Source organism: Eumetopias jubatus, unplaced genomic scaffold, assembly GCF_037043125.1.
Source record: "Eumetopias jubatus isolate StellerSeaLion01/CBP00866 unplaced genomic scaffold, mEumJub1_p1.0 scaffold_1, whole genome shotgun sequence".
Taxonomy (NCBI): domain Eukaryota; kingdom Metazoa; phylum Chordata; class Mammalia; order Carnivora; family Otariidae; genus Eumetopias; species Eumetopias jubatus.
In genome coordinates this window covers 21,530,571-21,552,469 of record NW_028274807.1, presented here as the reverse complement: position 1 = coordinate 21,552,469, position 21,899 = coordinate 21,530,571, and positions in this window count along the sequence as shown.

Genomic DNA, 21,899 nt, shown 5'->3' with positions numbered 1-21,899 from the left:
GCTCCACCCCAGGCCCCTGGAAATCGCATGCAACCTGAGGGGAAGGCAGATGCCTATTAAGACACAGCCACCCAGGCACCCCTCAGCTCTGGTTTTAGATTGTCAAACCTATTTACACAGAAACTGAACATCTACTAACAACTGATCAACTAGGCTTTCCTTTTCTTTGCAGATTCTTCTTACATTATTGTGTTTATCCTATTGTGTTTACTTTTGTTTTTTTTCTATGTGTCTTCCTTTTGCCTTTAGCTATACAAAAAGACCTAACCTGTCCTGATTTATATTTCATAATGTTAAGTAATTAATTAATTATTTTTAAAGATGTTATTTGTTTATTTTTGAGAGACAGAGAGAGCACAAGCAGAGGGAGCTGCAGGCAGAGGGAGAAGCAGGCTCCCTGCTGAGCAAGGAGCCCAGTGCAGGGCTCCATTACAGAACCCTGGGATCATGACCTGAGCCAAAGACAGACACTTAACTGACTGAGCCACCCAGGAGTCCCAATATTAATTATTTAAAAGAAAATTTGCCCTAATTGTTTTCTTGGATAGAATTTGATAATGATACTTAATTAATTTTCTTTCAAAAAAAGATTTTATTTGGGTGCCTGGGTGGCTCAGTTGGTTAAGCGACTGCCTTCAGCTCAGGTCATGATCCTGGAGTCCCGGTATCAAGTCCCGCATCGGACTCCCTGCTCAGCAGTGAGTCTGCTTCTCCCTTGGACCCTCCCCCCTCTCATGTTCTCTCTCTCTCTCTATCTCATTCTCTCTCTCAAATAAATAAATAAAATCTTAAAAAAAAGATTTTATTTATTTGAGAGAGAGAGAGAGCAAGCACAAGTGGGGGAGATACAGAAGGAGAGGGAGAATCAGACTCTGCTGAGCAGGGAGCGGGAGGAGGGCCTCCATCCCAAAACTCTGAGATCATGACCTGAGCCAAAGGCAGATGCTTAACTGACTAAGCCATCCAGGTGCGCCAATGCCCACTAAATTTTCTAATCTATGTTAATGGGATTAAGCCTGGGAAGCCAGTCAAGAATCTCATATGTTTTCTTTTGTTTTTGTATCTAATCTCACAATGATTATGTCAGCTATTTCACTTTGTTATACTAAGAGCCTACTCAATAAAATATAGAATTATCCTATAAAATGAGTTGGCAGTCATAATGTTAGGTTGGGCTATCACAAGCCTTTCCCTTTATTTTTATATAAAATATTTATAACATTTTATAATTTTAAATTTTAAAAAGCTTTAAATATTATAACACAAATTTGACAAATGAAAATAACTAAATCTGTCTGAAAAATATTTTACACTAGAGCAGAGTAAAAACATCCCATCACGCTTTCTCTCTCTCTCTAAAATAAAAAAAAAAAAATCATAATTTTTTTTTTTTAGGAAATCATGAAATTGAGCCCATGTAGGTCTCCAAGCTCAGGGGGTTCTGGTTGGGATTCTCTCTCTCTCCTTCTCTCTTTACCCCTCCCTCCTCTCTCTCTCTTTCTCTAAAAGAAATAAATAAATCTTTAAAAACCCATTATAAGTATATATTTCAATTCTGTATTTACTTAAAACCTATATTTTAAGTCGCACTTCTGTATATAATATGAGTCTACCTCCTGCTCCAAGTGTCCTATGACAGAGTCTTCCTATCACAATTCTCTGAGAGGTGTTGTATTTATCAGAGTGCATCTTTAGAGCTTTAGTGGTTGTTAAATGATGAAAAACATATGGAGAAGAATAGGAACTTGAAATTTGGAAAATGAAAGGGTTGAATTTAAAAAATCAAATGTAGACATCCAGTGAGGGTCTAGAAGACATGTGAACACCACAGAGTGAGGGGCTGGGGGAATCTGTGGGGCAGGAAGGGGTGAGGTGCTACAGCACTAAGAGTAAGAGGAGACGATGTGGCCACTTCAACCCAGTATAATAATGGCATTTTTCATGATTTCAAAGAAATACAGGTAAGAAACATGAAACTTTTTAATTTTTGTACTTAAATTCAATTAGCCAACATAGAGTAGCTACTTAGTTTCTGATGTAGACTTTTTTTAAATGAATGCAATGAGAATAATATTTCTGCTATTATTAAAATTTTTTATGTTCATTTCCATTTATAAAGCAGGTTCAGCCCAGTGATTTTCACCTAATTTTTTCCACAGGGCAGGAGAGGATAGCATAGGATTTCTATAGCTCTAAAGATAGGTATTGTTGGCAAAAGAAAAGTTTTGTTAAATCACTTTACTGCATATTCAACTAATCAAATATTAAACCTAGTACTGAAGTTCAAACCTCTCCATATTTATCTAGGAACCTCTGCTATGAACCATCTTGCATCCTTGTTGAATATTATCATGTCATCATTAAATTTTAAGAAAAAAAAAAAGAAAACAAAAATCTACTCAACCAATTTGGCCCAGGATATTATGAAGAGAAGAAAGTGTCATGATAACATGTGAAATGTCAAAGTCATATTTCTATACATTTCCTGTGACTTCTCTGTATCACTACAGGTATCAGTGAATTAATTAGTTTATTTTTTTTTAAGATTTTATTTATTTATTTGACAGAGACACAGCAAGAGAGGGAACACAAGCAAGGGGAGTGTAAGAGGGAGAAGCAGGCTTCCCACTGAGCAGGGAGCCCGATGCAGGGCTAGATCCCAGGATCCTGGTATCATGACCTGACTGAAGGCAGACGCTTAACGACTGAGCCACCCAGGCAACCCTGAATTAATTGGTTTAACAGAAGGCAGGATCTTCATCTAAAATGAAGAGAAGTATTTGAAAACAAGGGGACTTGTGTAAGTGTATTGTGTATCAGTGTTTATTTGTGCTTACTTGTCTAAATGATTTGGTTTGGCACACTCCTTCCCATCTGAGTTTTTACATCATTGTTTCATTTGGGAAATGATTATCATTTTTTCTGCAAATATTCCTCTTCTACTTTTCTATTTTTGACTTTCTCTGATGTGAGTAATGATCACAACCTGGAAGGAAACTACACAATTATAGCTAATTCTAACATACCAATTGACAAAAATACTCACAAAAAACAAAACAAAACAAAACAAAACAAAAAAAACTGTTACAAGTTTCGAGAGAGATAACAACTGATTTCCTAAAAAGAAGTATGAGGAACAAATATAGTAATGCTGAATACAAAAACAAACTAGAGTAATGTTTTAAATATATCACAGAAAATAAAATTAAACTCAGAATTATATATGTAGTTAAATGATTAAATAAATGACAATGAAAAAAATTCATTAAAAAATAATTAGAAAATTTACATAAAATTTTCTTTTGAGTAGATTTTAGAATATTATTTTAAAAAATAAACCTTGGAAGAAATCACTGTGATATGGGATGAAAGAGAAAGTAAAAGTTCTTAGTGAAACGTTAAGGTTACCTTGATAAGATTTATCAGAGAAGGTGGAAGAGAGAGAGGGGAAAAAAAGGAAGAAGAATTTATCCATTAAATTAGAAATTCCAGAGGATCCCAATAATTGGCTACTGCCTCAGAGTACAATTTAAAGAAAGTAAGTGTGTGCGAAACAAAGTGTGTGCTTTCTTTTTTGAGTATATTTAGATATTAAGTTACTTTTTTTTAGGAAAATAAGCAATTAGGTCACTGGTTTTCTTTTAGAAAAATGCTGGACTAGACTTTTATTTAATGAGCTATTATTATACTATTCTGTAGGAGCAAAGGTTAACATGCAGGTTTTCTCCACTGGAGATGGAAATAATTTCCTTCTGGTGGAACAATTATTTCAAAAGTTTATGGTTTATGGTCCTAAAAATCATGTTATGTAAATCAGAATTTCATATAATCAGGAAACCTATAAAAAATGATGACTTATGCTTCACTTTGCCATCCAAATATTGTGCAGAATTTCTCTTTAGCCAAGTCTAACCCAGAGCTGTGTAAGGAAGAAGATTCTGTGGAATATCTTTTAACTTATATAAGCTGATACCATCTGAGAAGTAAATTAATTAACTTCGTCTCATTCTCAAAAAACTGTACCTTAAAAAATTTTAATTCTAATATAGCTTGTTCATTTTAAAGGAGGGGTACACTTTCTGCAATGTCAATAATATTTAATATTTAACTGTAGAACTGTGCTACTATTTATTAATTTAAAACATTTTTAACAAGTACCCTGTGCATTTTGAAGTGATTTATATTAATAATATGGACACTATTAGCTTTATTCATCTATATTCTATGGCTCAAAATAATTATCTCAATTAACCAAGTAGGATGTGAATAAACAGTATGCATCAAACACAATAATCAGCTAATTATATAGCATTTCAAATGAATAAAATGTTATTTGATATCATTAGTAATTAGGGAAATGCAATTTAAACCACAAGCTACTACTTCATATCTAGGAGAATGGCTATAATCAAAAAGACAAACAATAGCACATGTTGGTGAGTATGTGGAGAAACCAGAATCCTTATATGTTATGATAGGAGTGTAAAATGGTGCAACCATTATGAAAAATCATTTATTGATTTCTCTAAAACCTAAATATAAAACTACCATATGATCTAGTAACTCCATTCCTAGGTGTCAGTCAAAGATAAATGAAAACATGCCTACAAAAAGACCTAAGTGAAACTGTTTATAGCAGCATTATTCATAATAGAGAAAAATTATAAATATAACAGAGAATAATTATACAAAATTAAATGTCTATCAACTGGTTGATGGTTAGACAATATATAGTGTATCCATAACATGAAACACTATTCAAAATAAAAAGGGAAATTACTGACAATGTTGCCTTACAGATGAATTTTGAAACACATTATGCTAAAAAAAGAAGTTAGACCTAAGACCACATATTCTATAAATTCATTTATAGGAACTATTCACAAAACAGTGAGTAGATTAGTGGTTGACTAGGTCTGGGGTAGAAGAAACAATTAACTGCAAATGGACAAGATAGGATGAAAATGTTCTGATATGGATATATGGTGGTGGTGTAATCACTCAGTAAACTTACTATAAATTCTTGAATGTTCACAAGAAATGGTTAATTGTGTAATATTTAAAGTACACCTCGGTAAACTTGTTTAAGAAAAGAATTTAAAAATTATGCTTGGAATATTTTCATGTTATAATTCCTTTTCCTCTCTGACAGCAGCCTACTTAAAGTGGAAATATTAAACTTCCAAGGAAATATGCAAACTTAGTGCTCTAATTAGCACTCATCTTTACACCTAGTAATTGCTACACCATTTATACACCATGTACACACACCTAAATGGGAAAAAAAAGAACAAACCCCCCAAAATACCACAATACTGTTAGCAAAAATTGGCAACTTGTAATGTATATAAATTGTATCTCTATAAAGATGGTAAAAATGCACCCAGAAAAATCTTCACATTCATTACCAGTTAAAATTTACAAGAAACTTTTAAAAATCAACAAGAAAAACAAAACAAAACAAAACATGTAGCTTAAAGGAAAATAGACAAAAAATATGAATAGACCTGTCATAGATGGAAAAATAAATGAACAGTTAATGAGTATATGAAGACATACTTAGCATGGCTAGAAATCAAAGAAATGCATTTTAACGATCCCATTTACAACTACACACAAAATCATAGGATATCTAGGAATAAATCTAACCAAAGAGGCAAACAATCTGTACTCAGAAAACTATAAAATACTCATGAAAGAAATTGAGGAAGACACAAAGAAATGGAAAAACATTCAATGCTCATGGATTGGAAGAACAAATATTGTGAAGATGTCAATGTTACCTAGAGCAATCTACACATTTAATGCAATCCCTATCAAAATATCATCAACTTTTTTCAAAGAAATGGGACAAATAATCCTAAAATGTGAATGGAACCAGACAAGACCCCAAATAGCCAGAGGAATGTTGAAAAAGAAAAGCATAGTTGGTGACATCACAATTCGGGACTTCAAGCTCTATTACAAAGCTGTCATCATCAAGACAGTATGGTACTGGCACAAAAACAGACACATAGATCAATGGAACAGAATAGAGAGTCCACAAATGGATCTTCAACTCTATGGTCAACTAATCTTCGACAAAGCAGGAATGAATGTCCGATGGAAAAAAGTCTCTTCAACAAATGGTGTTGGGAAAATTGGACAACCACATGCAGAAGAATGAACCTGGACCATTTCCTTACACCACATAAAAAAGTAGACTCAAAATGGATGAAAGACCTAGATGTGAGACAGGAGTCCATCAAAATCCTAGAGGAGAACACAGGCAGCAACCTCTTTGATCTCAGCGACAGCAACTTCTTCCTAGGAACATCACCAAAGGTAAGGGAAGCAAGGGCAAAAATGAACTATTGGGATTTCATCAAGATAAAAAGCTTTTGCACAGCAAAAGAAATAGTCAACAAAAACAAAAGACAACCGACAGAATGGGAGAAGAGAGTTGCAAATGACATAGCAGATAAAGGGCTAGTATCCAAAATCTATAAAGAACTTATCAAACTTAACATCCAAAGAACAAATATTCCAATCAAGAAATGGGCAGAAGACGTGAACGGACATTTTTGCAAAGAAGACATCCAAATGGCCAACAGACACATGCAAAAGTGGTCAACATCACTCGGCATCAGGGAAATCCAAATCAAAACCTCAAATAGATACCACCTCACACCAGTCAGAATGGCTAAAATTAACAAGTCAGGAAACGACAGATGTGGGCAAGGATGCGGAGAAAGGGGAACCCTCCTACACTGTCGGTGGGAATGCAAACTGGTGCAGCCGCTCTGGAAAACAGTATGGAGGTTCCTCAAAAAGTTGAAAATAGAGCTACCATACGACCCAGCAAATGCCCTACTGGGTATTTACCCAAAGATACAAATGTAGTGATCCGAAGGGGTACGTGCACCCAGATGTTTATAGCAGCAATGTCCACAATAGCCAAACTATGGAAAGAGCCAAGATGTCCATCAATAGATGAATGGGTAAAGAAGATGTGGTGTATATATATACAATGGAATATTATGCAGCCAGCCATCAAAAAACAAAAAAACAAAAAACACGAAATCTTGCCATTTGCAATGACGTGGATGGAACTAGAGGGTATTATGCTAAGCGAAATAAGTCAATCAGAGAAAGACATGTATCATATGATCTCACTGATATGGGGAATTCTTAATCTCAGGAAACAAACTGAGGGTTGCTGGAGCGTTGGGGGATGGGAGGGATGGGGTAGCTGGGTGATGGACATTGGGGGGGTATGTGCTATGGTGAGCCCTGTGAAATGTGTAAGACTGATGAATCATAGACCTGAACCTTTGAAAAAAATAATACATTATATGTTAAAAAAAAAAAAAGAAGAAGAAGAAGATGGTAGGAGGGGAAGAATGAAGGGGGGGAAATCGGAGGGGAAGATGAAGCATGGGAGACTATGGACCCTGAGAAACAAACTGAGGGTTCTAGAGGGAAGGGGGTGGGAGGATGGGTTAGCCAGGTGATGGATATTAAAGAGGGCAGGTACTGAATGGAGCACTGGGTATTAAATGCAAACAATGAATCATGGAACAGTACATCAAAAACTAATGATGTAAAGTATGGTGATTAGCATAACATAATAAAATTTTAAAAAATTTTAAAAAGTGAGATTAAAGTTTATAATGATCAGAATGGCAAAATTAAAATATATTATGTGATAACAGAGAGTGTTAACAAAAATATGAGAAAGAGAGCCTTGATTATCTTAGGATGGTATAATGTACCCATTACATACAAAGTAATAACAAAGAACTTAGATAAATTATGAATTAATATAACAGCTATATCATTAATTCTGAGCATGGATGTTAATCATGGTATTGTTTGTGGTTTGTGGAGAACTTAAGCTACCTCAAAGATTATCACAGTGGGAAAGGAAAAGTGAAATATAGTGAATCCACACTGAATCTATGAACTATGCAGAATTTAAGTGCAATAAGTCTATAAACACAGAAAAACATAAGTCACTGCCCAAAACCTGAAAGGAAGTAAAGTCTATAGCACAAATTCATTTATATAAATCAAATTACCTGCTCATAGTAAATACTACTTGTTTCATTTGACTAACTTTCCAATTCAATTATATACATATTAAAACATGTTAGAATATTACCTATATGATGGAAGATGGGAAATAAGAGAGGAGAAAGGGCTTAGGAAGCAGTAACTAAAGTAACTAGTTTGTATTAATTAAGTAATTAATTTGCTGTTGCTCTAATAAAAAGTACCACAATTTGGCAGCTTTAAACAATGCCCACATATCATCGCTTAAGAAATTCAGGAGGTCTGGCAGGTTCTTACAAGATGTCGGGTGGGATCTGCTTAGGGTCTCAAATGCTGGTATCAAAATGTCTGCAGGGAACAAGCCTGCCGGAGTATCTAGGATGGAGGTCTTGACTTCCTTGTTGACTCTTGGCTGGGGGTTGTTCTCAGCATCTCCAGGCTGGGGCTGCATTCCCTGGTTCTGTTTCTCCAACTTTGCAGCCTGCAACCACAAGCTAGAGTTTGTCTCATGCTTCTAGAATCTCTCTGATTTCCTTTTCTGCCTCATTTCTGTCCTTTCCTTGTCTACATGTGTCTGACTCCAGTAAGAAGAAATTCTCTGCTTTTAAGGGATGGAGTGATTAGATTAGGCACCTTTGACAATTCAAGGCAATCTCCCTATTTTAAGGTTAAAACCTTATTTCTACCAGCAAAGTTGCTTCACAGCATACCTAGACTAGTGTTTTATTGAATAATCAGAGGACGAGAATCTTGGGGGACATCTTTAGAATTCTGCCTATAAGTGTAACTAATGAAATAAATGGAGAGAATGCTTGCAGAAACCATTGTTGAAAGTGCACCATGGTCCAAAATTCAATAAAACAGACTAAAACTCTTCACATTTTTTCTGGATGTTTTAAAATTTTAAGGTTCATTTTCATATTATAAGTAAAATATATTTTATTTTAAATATATAAAATTTTGAGTGAAACTTGGAAAACATAGAAAAATACATGAATAGAATGTAAAGTCTCTTATAATCCCATTACTCAGAGATCATAGTTATCTCAGTGAGTTTACTGACCTATCACTTATGTCTTTCTCTCAAGGTCTCTCTCTCTGTTTCCTGCTCACTCTTTTTTTCTTTAAATTTTTTATTGTTATGTTAATCACCATACATTACATCATTAGTTTTTGATGTAGTGTTCCATGATTCATTGTTTGTGCATAACACCCAGTGCTCCACGCAGAACGTGCCCTCTTTAATACCCATCACCAGGCTAACCCCCTCCCCTCTAGAACCCTCAGTTTGTTTCTCACAGTCCATCGTCTCTCATGGTTTGTCTCCCCCTCCGATTTACTCCCCTTCATTCTTCCCCTCTTGTTATCTTCTTTTTTTTTTTTTCCTTAACATATATTGCATTATTTGTTTCAGAGGTACAGATCTGTGATTCATCAGTCTTGCACAATTCACAGCGCTCACCATAGCCCATACCCTCCCCAATGTCTATCACCCAGCCACCCCACCCCTCCCAACCCCCCACCACTCCAGCAACCTGCTCACTCTTTATCTTCAGTCTCTGTCTCGCTCTTGCTCTCTTACACTTTCTCTCTTCTCTCCATCTATATACATATAGAGACAGACACAATTTGGTTTCCTGAATTTTCAGCATATCAGAAATTCTTCTCATGACATTAGCTAATCCTTCATCTTTTTTGGAAAGCACAAAACACTTCATTGTATGACTAGACAACAAATCTTTAATACTTCTGATTTAGCATTTTTATGTTATCCATTGTCTTTGTACCTCCTTCATAGCAAGCCTTTCATACATATACAAAATTTTAAAAAGTACCCCTACAATGCTTTTTCATTTTATACTCAACAAACAATCCTGGATATCCCCCCCATTATTGCTCATCTAATATAAACAGTACCTCTTTCATTTTCATTGTAATTCTTTATTTACTCACTGGAATGCTTGATATGTTCAAACTCTTGTTTTGAATTGTTGCATATAGGATTTTTCATATTTATGTGCTTTTTTTTACATATAAGTTTCTTTTGATCTTTAGCTGAGTAATACCTTAGATCTGTGATAGATATAAAGCTTCTCTTAATTTACACATCAAATTAATGATATATGAAATGATTTTTTATTTTGCCTGGAGTTTTCACAGTTTTATAATGCTACCTATTCCCCACAATATAAAAACTTAGTAACTGTCTCAAAATGCATACAGACTTTTGCTTGTTTTATCTTTTGTTCTTTGGACATATTATAATATACAAATTTACTATTTTGTCAAATAAAAATTATGAGCTAAGTAGCATTTAAAATCTACTTGCTTCATAAACTAATTTAATATCTATTCCATAAAGTTTTAATACTTCAGTGGAAAAGCAATCAGAGATAAAGTATTGGACTGATAAGCGATGCACTGGAATCTGTCAGATCTGAGCAGATTGCTCATGTATCATTTACTCTTAGAAACAAATTACCGTCTGTAGGCCTTATTGGCTTATCTAAAAAAGAAATGATGTTAGATTTTCCAATTGTTTAAATGAGTTACATATTACATATTAATTAAAATTATGTCAGTGCATAGTACATATTGGAAATGAAATAGTGGTTTTCTTTATATATATATATATATATATGATATATAGATACACATGTATCTATATATCATATGTATTGTATAAATGCATTTAAATCTCTTTTATTCAAAGGAAATCTCCAGCAAAAACCCTGGTATGTGACTAGGTAAGACTGTCAAATCAACAAAGGCAACACTAATCAGCATATCCTACATTGGATTGCAGCACTGTCCAAAATATTTGAAAAAATGCATTAGTGACAAATTGCCTGATATTTGAATGAGCATAAAAGGCCCTTTAACCTCTATAGATTTCCTCTTTACACATATAGAAAATACTAGTGTATTTTTGGTCACTTCATATGCAACATGTCCCCTTACACTATGCTGTACTCTGTGCTTTTTCTGTGGGACCATTCCATTCAGAAGCAAAGAGCACCATGATTCCAATCTGTGTGTATTTACTAACCTTTCCCTGAGCTTTGCGTGCATTGGACATCGTGGGATTTTTAGATCACACTCAGTGCACAGAAGAGAGAATTCAAGCAAATTATTGCTATTCTACAGTTTTGTTTGTGGAATTCGAAATTACTCAAATTTAAAATAAATTAATGGACTATGGGAGGAAAACTGTAATTGAACAAAATAAAATATAGTTATACTTTTGGCCTGAACTTGGCATCCTGATTTAGTATGCAGTACAGTAAATTAATAGTTTCTAAATTAAATTTTGTCTAATAGTTTTGGAAACGTGTTTGTTTATAAATAACATGTGTGTACTTTTTCAAGATTATTTCCCACTTGTCTTGATTCCCTAATAACATTTTTCTAATATTTGTAAAGTCTTTTTATTGTTTTTAAAAGAATATGTATTATAATATTAATAAATTGAATTACCATTGCTTATGCGCACATTATGGAATCATTATATTGGTAAATTGCCAAAAATGCATTTATATTCATATATATTCTGTTCATATTTATGTATTGGAAACTCTTTTAGTATACATATTTTCAACAAGAATTTTCTTATAAGAGTCTTCCTAAGCAAGATATTTTAATCTTATGAAATTGGTATTTTACATAAAGGTATCCTTCTGATATAGCCATAATTCTAGGTTATAGCATTCCACCTTTGATGTAACTTTAAAGAAGAGACCATTCTGTGACAAAAATAAAATCCTTGAAAATGCTTCATTAATTTGTTCCTTTGAGGTCATTTATATTTTCAGTTTATACAATGGGGGTTATCTTTTAAGCACAATGTCTTATAACACCTCCTGCAAGATTGACCTAATTCAAATCTGGAAGACAGTTTTCTTTAAAATGCCAAATGAGACTTTAACTTTGACCCAGGACAGTTGCCCATTATTTCAAGTCTGACTGTTAGAGCCTGTACACAGTACTAACTTCATGTTGTGACAAGGTTTTTATGCTCCATTACTGAGAATGGATAATACATGAATATAAATCTTAAGTAAAAACAAAACTACAAATTTGCTATTATATACCTTACTTCATAAATTATGTCATGAAACAGCTATTTCAAATAAACATCAATCACCTGTGAATTGTGGAATATTATATTACCTATCTTGGATAGTAAGTGGTGAGATTAATGAACAAAGATCTATAAAGTATAATAATAATAATAAGAGTGTCCACAAACAACTTACTTGTATAAATATTAACTTTTATATTTATGTCAGTGAATTATAGGAATAATGCAAAATAATTTTTTCTGAGTCCTCTCACATAATAAGTCCTAATCTATGTATTTTTCATGTGATGTATTAATTCACAATAACCCTGTAGCATAAGCATTTGTCCTATTTTACAAAATAATAAATAACATACCCGAAGGAGGGAGAGACTCACTGATGGTGTGTACAAACCTATCTGAAAGAGACGTTTTTAGACAGATTTTCCTGACCTGTTTCCACCCCAGTCCATCACCTCTTTTACAACAAAAGTAGTCTGCAGGCTGTGGTAGCTGTTTCTTTTGTCCCATTTTGGGGTAGAGAAGATGGATGTGATGAAGCCACTAATTCAGGACTTAATTCCTTCTTATGTTGTGGTTTTCTGCCCCTGCACCAGAGTATGAAATAGCTTCTAAAAGTCCCAGCTCTGAGCTGGGAAGAGTCTCTGTGACTGTAATCACATTGTGACAACACTCGGAATCTAAATTGGACTTGTTCTATTCTTGCCACTTGGTTTATTTTTTAGCCGTTTAATGGGTACATTTTAGACTCTTCCATTTTGTGTGGAATTAGATCCTCCCCTTCAAATGCTGTAATTAACATCACTTAAAGTAAAACTTGAATTAAATATTGAAATCTCAAAAAAATAAATAAATAATAAATAAATAAATAAATAAATAACAGAGACCTAGCTGTCATATACAAATAAGAGCAAGTAATAATGATGTTGGTCACCTGCCCTAGAATGATTTTAATACTCCTGCAGTGTTTCCCCAGTCTTGAAAGCTGTGCATAATAATACTGAAAGTTCTTTATTTTAGGGTCTTATGAAAACAAATAAAAATTAATTGGCAATAAAGGACTTTAAAACCAGAATGAGAACTCTACAACTATAACTCTGAGTTTACTTAGTCAAAGCAATTGCAAATCATAAACAGTAACTTCCAAATCAAAGCATAAGGCAGTCAATAAATTATAATGAGAACACTTATAATTAATTTAGTTTTACTTGGATTTGCCAATTGTATAACATGTAGCATGTATATCATACCCACTGGCTTCTCAATCAGATCATATAATCAGATCAATGATATGGCATGTAAAGGTAAAAAATTATCACATAAATTTGATCATGTTAATTGGAAAATATTTTCTAATTAGAATTTAAGTTTGAATTTTAAATTTAATAATTACATAAAAAATTGTCAGTACAAAGAATAAATTTCACCCAATTACATAAATTTAATAATTACATAAAAATTGTCAGTGCAAAGAATAAATTTCACCCAATTACAAAGTCATATGCGATAAAGAATTTATTCCTAACTCATTATTTTTTATTCTGCTAGCTTTTTCTGCCTCTAACCCAAGAAGGCTCTTTAACACACTATCATAAAAAACAAAATAAACAAACAAAAATTTGACTTTTCAAAAAAGAAAAATGTTAGACTGCTTATTACTTAAGCAATAATTGAGAAAAATTCATTATGATTAATTTATGAGTGAGCCGATTTTGGTGGTATTGAATTTTCTCATCTTTAGTAATTCCATTCCATTCTACTCAATTAATTTGGATCTGAAATCTTTTTAAAAGCATATTTATTAACATTCTACCTGTGAATACTTCACCTTGGAATAGGAAATGTAACCAAGTAACAGGATATGTATGGAAATGACTTAGGGAATACAGTTCATGAACATCTCCTAATAAAAAATGGGAAAAGCAAAAAGAACATCTCTCTAGATATTCAGGTATAGCACATATTGTTTTGTTTTGATTATATGCATCAGGGATAATATTTTAATAGTTATTGAGCTCTTGGAATTGGAATTTTTGTTTCCATCTCTAAAATAGAGTTTATATGCATGATAAAACATTTACTTCAAAAGTAACTGATCCATCCCCACCCTTTTCTTCATAGTGTTTCGGATACTTTTGATCAAGGAGATTGATGAGAGGGATCAAAGAGGGGAAAATCTTTTTCTGATGGATAAGATTATGTGTTGTAGGGATAAGGCGGTGGTGATGGAGATGGCACAGAATGGTGACTACATGATCCAGGAGGACCCACTAGCAGCACGTTTGTCATCAGCTATAACTGATCAAATCACAGAAATATTTTGACATTGTATCAGAATGGAGACAAGCAATGAGAGGCAGTTGGTATCACTTCCAACACTGATTACTAAAACAAATGGAATTAATGGATCTGTTTCCTTTACTAAATATCCAGTGAGTGAATAATTAGAAGCATCTATATCAATGGTAATGCAGATAATCTGTCTCCTCCAAAAAAAGTATCTTGTTTCTTCCAAACCTTATACATCTTTTTAATATAGGAATTACTCTATGATAATATTCATGGGAGGTATTGATTAGTATACTCATTTTTTAATGCTTCCTTTTTATAAAAACATTTATTTATTTTAGAGAGAGGGGGAGGGACAGAAGGAGAGAATCTTAAGCAGACTGCCTGCCAAGTATGAAGTCTAAGGGGAGACTCTATCTCAGGACCCTGAGATCATGACCTGAGCCAAAACCAAGAGTCAGTTGCTTAACCAACTGAGCCATCCAGGCACCCTTAATGCTTCCTTTTAACTTTTTTTTTTTTTTTTCTGGTGCTTTTGCTGCCATTAAGCTGCGTATTTCTATGTATGTCTGTGCATGCATGTTTTCACAGGTATGTAACTTGATACTCTGCCCCATAGCTGGCTTGAATTCACAGTAACACAAAGTAGCTGCCAACTGCTTAGAACTCTTATCAACAATGTCATGTGACTATGCATTTGAAGTTATTATTTTCTATTGTATGGCCCCTGAGCATATTCTAGCATTGAGAGAACCCCAGAGTAATGATGCTTTCTACTGACAAGCTATTGCCTGTTTCCGCCTGTACTTGCTAGCTTGATTTCTCTCCCTGCATTCTTTGATGATCTCATATGTTTGCTGAACAGTTGGCCTCCAGGAGATGGATGATAGTCAAATGACTTTTGGAATTGACTAACATGGACATAAGTCTTCCCACATTGATGCCAACCAGATTAGTTCTGTATCATTAATGATGATATTTACATGTTCATTGTGATAGACTCTGGCTACAAATTATTTTCTAATTCTCATTGAGAGATGAGGTCTAATTTCCTTACCCATTACCCTATTCTGGCCTTAGTAACTTGCTTGACCAATTATGTGGTAAAAGTGAATTCTGGGGCATCCCAGAGTAAGTCACACAAAAACTTGAAGCTACTGTCTAGACCCCTAAAAAGACTGAATTTATGAGCCATGAACAATCATGTAAGTTCAACTAACTTAATAGGGAGACTACCTCGAGAGTTTTTGAGTTGTCACAGACAAGGAGAGGGGCCTAGCTGAGCCCAGACTTCCAGGCTATTCTGTCAAAGTGCTGGGTAGTTAAGGGAAGTGGTTTCAGATGCTGCAAGTGATCTTTAGTTGGAAGAATTTCCTAGCAAGGTCCTGCCTGAATTATTTCCAGGAATACATGAGATATAATAAAGTGTTTTTAAGTTTTGCTACTATTTATGACCTAAATGGACATAATACCCATTCTATACTTGCTGAAGTTTAACTCTTCTCCAATATTCAAATCTTTATGCCTGCTCAAAATTTGAATGTTTATATTTTTACTGTCTTCGTTCCTTAAAATTTAAATATTTGACTTTATTTTTCCAGTTGCTTGGAGCCCACATCTCTTCTTGTCAGCCATACACATTCTGTCAAAGAACTTGGACAAATCATCTGAGAACTGAACCAGACTCAAACATGGATGTGTTCTTGGAATTAACCTAATATTTTTATTTCTTTCTGCCTGAAGGAATTTCATTCTTAATGACAAGCACTGATAATTGAATGATGGCAGACATGATACTTTCCAGAGATTATAGCTGTCCACTTATATATATTCACTTATTGTATTTTTCAGGATACTTATTGGATATTATTGAAAACAAAAGCCTAAGTGTCCTCCCCTGTTGCTTCAGAGTTCTGTTTACTTTCACCTTGTAAGATTCTCATATATGTGTGTGTGTGTATTCACATACTTACATGTATACTTATGCACAATTTACACACACTCCTCAAGGATACAGATGATCCAATTTGTACACTTAAAATTCCATGAAATGGTACACTTAAACTTCCATGGATAGAGGTGATCCAAATTGTACACTTAAAATTCCATGGAAAAACGAGGAAGACCATGATGGTTAATTTCACGTGTCAGTTTGAGTAGCCATGTGTGCCAAGATTAAACATTATATCTGGGTGTGTCTATGAAGATGTTGCCAGATGGGAGTAGCATCTGAATCAGTGGTTTCAGTAAAGTAGATGACCCCCCCCCCCAGTGCAGATGGAAATCATCCAGTCCATTGAGGGCCTCAATAGAACAAAAAACAGTGGAAGGAGGAATTTATCCTCTCTGTTTCTTCCTGTCTGTTGTTGATCTGGAACATCAATTTCCTGCTCTTGTGCTAGGATTTAGGTCCTCAGCTGCCCCTGTTCTCAGGCCTTTGAACTCAGACTAGAATTACTTCAATATTTTCGTGGGTCTCCAACTTGGAGAAGTTAGATCGTGGGACTTCAAAGCCTCTATAATCATGCAAGTCAATTCCTCATAATAAATCTCCATATAGGGCGCCTGGGTGGCTCAGTCGTTAAGCGTCTGCCTTCGGCTCAGGTCATGATCCCAGGATCCTGGGATCGAGCCCCGCATCGGGCTCCCTGCTCCGCGGGAAGCCTGCTTCTCCCTCTCCCACTCCCCCTGCTTGTGTTCCCTCTCTCGCTGTGTCTCTCTCTGTCAAATAAATAAATAAAATCTTTTAAATAAGTAAATAAATAAATAAATAAATAAATAAATAAATAAATCTCCATATATGTCCTATTGGTTCTAGTTCTCTGGAGAACCCTGACTGAGGCAAATACCTCTGAATTTAAATGTAGCAAATGATACTTATATATTAGGACTACAAAGACCAAACTTCAGAGATAAGACCAGGAAAGGTAGTGTATATATTTGAGAATAAAATGGGAATAGAAGCACAACATGAAGATATTAATTTGAGATCACCATACAGAAAAAGAAATATCAGGAAAATTCTGTAATCTCTCAAGAATCACACTTAAACATATGCACACACACACACACGTTTCATAGAACACCAAAAAGAGAAAAAAGTGAACACTGCTGACATGTTAAGCTATAATGGAAAGAGCAGAAGTTAAGGAGTCAGATGAAATTAACTAGCTAACTGTGCCCTTTACTTGATATGTAATACGGCACACTTAATGTTACCTTTTTATATGTCTTTTCCATCTCTAGGAAATATAATATTTATAACAAGTTTATTGAGTTATGAAAAGGATTAAGTATGTGTAAAATTGTCTCTTTGATTTATATTAATTAAATGTGAATTTATTAGTAATTCCTTCTATGTGCCTGGCATGAGAAAAGACAGCAGGGGACAAGAAAGGCATGATTCCTGCCTCAAAACAGTGTATAATCCATGCTTATGAGTTATAAGAATTAATGCTGCTTCATTTCCAGTCTTAAATCTTTTTAAGTATTTTATTCAGGAAAAATGAGTTATGCAATTAAATCTCATTTATCCCTTAAAATATGAAGGATGGGATTTTATCTATTTTACAAAGTTGTTATAAGTCAGCCAATATCTTTTACCTTACACTTTCATAAAGACAGATCTAGTTTACTTTTTGTTTCTTATGAGTCAAAGTAATTTTTAAAATTTGAAGATATACAGAAAGTGTATTTTGCATATATTCTTATTTAAATTTCAAAATAGGCTCTCATGACAAAGGATATCTCCTGGTATCTGAAATTTTTCCCTGCCAGATTTGATTTAGTTTATGTGACTCAGTTTTATGGTTTCCCAGTGTGGACTAGAAATCATTTTCAAAGTCAGAGTAACTATTTCTAACTAATTCTGTCATTCATCATCATTTTAAGTCTCTCTTGAGTAAACTGCAATTTGTAACAAATTGTACAATATGGTTTGGGGATGTGTCCTATTGTCTAGAGGAGGGTAAAACACAGACTGTCAAACTCTCTTCAATTAGGATTTTGTGTAGGCTATGAGTTACAATAAAACCATAAAATAAAATTCTGCAACTGACTTGAGATACAAATAAGAATTATCGGTATGGGCAGTTTGCCTAATATGCTTGTAGAGTTTCATACAAAAGCATGCTGATGCTTGTAGAGTTTCATGCAAAAATACAAACTTCACCTGGAAATCTAATATTTTAAGTTTATTTAATACTGTAGATTTCTATCTAGGGTAAACATAAGAAATAATTTGATCCTAGAATTAATCATTCGATTCAATGCGTTCAAAGTGCTTCATATGTATTTTTTAATTGTTTTATAGTTATGTTAATCACCATACATTACATCATTAGATTTTGATGTAGTGTTCATATGTATTTTAAATTATTTTTTTCTTGTAGGGTATACTAGAGTTAATGCGGCATTTTTATTTTTACTTAGTTTTTTAAAAATTATAAATATTACATATGTAAGACTGCTGCCTTTAATTTTAATGAAGTAAGATTGCCCCTTCTTTTTTTAAGCTCTTTTTTTAAATTTTATTTATTTTTATTTATTTCACACACAGAGAGAGAAGTAGTGAGAGAGAGAGCACAAGCGGGGGGAGCAGGAGACAGGCAGAGAGAGAGGGAGAAACTGACTCACTGTTGAGCAGGGACCCCGATGCGGGGCTCAATCCCACGACCCTGATATCATGACTTGAGCCGAAGGCAGACACTTAACCAAGTGAGCCACCCAGGTGCCCCAAGATTGCCTTTTCTGATTAAAAAGGATTAGTTTGAGAGTAGAACTTTATCACCTCCAATAATTATGACAAGACCTAGTAAATAATAAAAATATCATCTGTTTTCAAAAAATAAAGAGCTTTATAAGGATCAGGACCTAGAAATGTTATGGACATAGAGATGGGGTTCTCTAAAAAGTTGAGTTGAATTCAGCACATTTCCCTTAGTGGTATTGCCAGACCTGTGTTTGTGTTAGAGGCTGGGAATGCACACTGGGTCTCCCTATGTTTTCGTTGAGGGAGAGAAGAACTTGTGGCAGTCTCATTAAAAAGGAGTGACAAAACTGAACACTTAATGTGCCTAAATAATCAACCAAATCCTTTCTCTGTTCCTGCCTCAAGGATTTGTTAAATTCTGAAACTGTGCCAGGTAAGATTCTAAAAATTTAAGCACAAAAATAAGTACTAAAGGGAGTTTTTCAGACTAGAGATAAAAAGAGTCCTTTTATAATGTCAAAATGATCAACCCAACAGTAAGATATGACACTCCAAAGTCTATAAATACCCAACAATACAGTTTAAAAACACCTTTAGCAAAATTTGACACAATTAAAAAGAGATACCGGCAAATCCATAATCAGATAGGAAAACATTAACACACCTTTCTCACTAGCTAAGAAAACAAGGAGACCAAAGTATCAGTAAGTGTATAGTAGATCTGACCTTATTATCAAACTGAGCAAATTGATATGTATCTATGTACATGCATACACACATGCACACAATGCTTTTGTAGCTCTATACACAATAATGAAAGAATTCAGATTCTTTAAAAATGTAATGGAAACACTTATCAAACAAATACCAACGTCTATTACATAGTGGCCACAAACCTGCAATGAAATATTCTTATTGTTTTCTCTGACCTCATTGAAATTAAGCTAGAAAACAAAATACAGAATATGCAAAATAAACAGTAGACTTCATTAAGCATGGTGGGCTAAATTGTGTCCTCACAAAATTCACGTATTTATGTCCCAAGCCCAGAACCTCAGAATGTAACTACATTTGAAGATAAAGCCATTAAAGGGATAATTCAGTTTAAATGAGGTCACATGGGTATGTCATATGGGTATGACTGTATTTGAAAATTGGGCATTGAAAGAGGCAAGTTAAATAAAATAAGGCTAATAGAATGGGGCCCTAATCTTTTGGGCCTGTATCTAAACTGACTGGGTCCTCAGAAGAAACCAGCCAGCGGGGGCCTTGATTTTGGACTTCCAGCTTCCAGAAGTTGTGAGAAAATAAAATTTTGTTGTTTGACATACCCAGTCTGTGGTAATTTGTTAGGGCATTGCTGGCAAATGAAAACAATAAGATTCTTAATCAAAGAAGAAACAATAACAAAATTAAAACAAATAGTAACAAAATTGCCATAAAATATTCCAATGCCAGAATTATTGGGATCCCTGAGGGGGTTTAGAGAGAGAGAGGACTAGAAGTTATATTTGAGCAAATCATAGCTGGGAACTTCCCTAATCTGGGGAGGGAAACAAGAATTCGTGTCCTAGAGGCAGAGAGGACCCCTCCCAAGATCAATAAAAATAGAACAACACCCTGGCATATAATAGTGAAACTTGCAAATCTTTGAGCCAAGGAAGTTATCCTGAGAGCAGCTAGGGGGAGGAGATTTCCTATGTACAGAGGGAGGAACATCAGAATAAGCCAAAAAAGGGCTGGCGAGACATATTTAGGGTACTAAATGAAAAGAACATGCAGCCAAGAATACTTTACCCATCAAGGCTGTCATTCAGAATGGACAGAGAGACAAGGAGTTTCCAGGACTGGCAGAAACTGAAAGAATATGTGACTACCAAGCTGGGTCTGCAAGAAATATTAAGGGGGGGTTCTATAAAAGAAGAAAGACCCAAGAGTAATATAGACCAGAAATTTACATAGACAATCTATAGAAATAGGGGCTTCAGCCCACACTATACACAAAATAAATTTAGGTAGAATATAGACCTAATTATGAAATGTAAATGATAAAACTTGAGAAAAAATAAAAATAGGGTAACTTCACAATCTTGGGGTAGATTATTTTTAATGAGACATAGAAGAAGTAATGTACATAAAAAGCTTTTCAAAATGTTTCTCAAAACATATACTATGCGGATAAAATATCAAGGTACAGAATTGGGGAAAACAGAGTCTAGTTCTCAGTGAAAACAAACAAACAAAAATTTACAAAGTGAAAAAGGAAACAGGGAACTATGGTCCTTAAATGAAAAAAGCCAGTCACAAAAGAGCAAATACTATGTCATTCCACTATTTGAGGTAGATAGAGTACATAGAGTAGTCAGATTCATAGAGATAGAAAGTAGAGTGAGAAATTTTAGGGGCTGGGTGTGGAAGGCACCTGGGTGATAGTGTTTTATAATTTCAGGGGCAGAAAATGAGACCATTCTGGAGCTGAAGTGTGGTCATAGTTCCACAACAATGAGAAAGTACTTAATACCACTGAACTGTTCACTTAGAAAGGGTTAAAATGATACATTTTATGTTATGCATTTTAACCATAGTAAAAAAATCAACAGAGCAAACAAACATTAAACACACACAGCACATACACTCACACAATGACTCTCATTTGCTCTCTAATTAAAATCCAAACTCCTTTTGACATTCAAAGGAACAATACACCTCTCAGGTAATTTCATAATTCTGTCTTTCTTTTCCTATTCTCTGGGTCTGCTACTTGGGGATTTCTTTCTGTCTCAT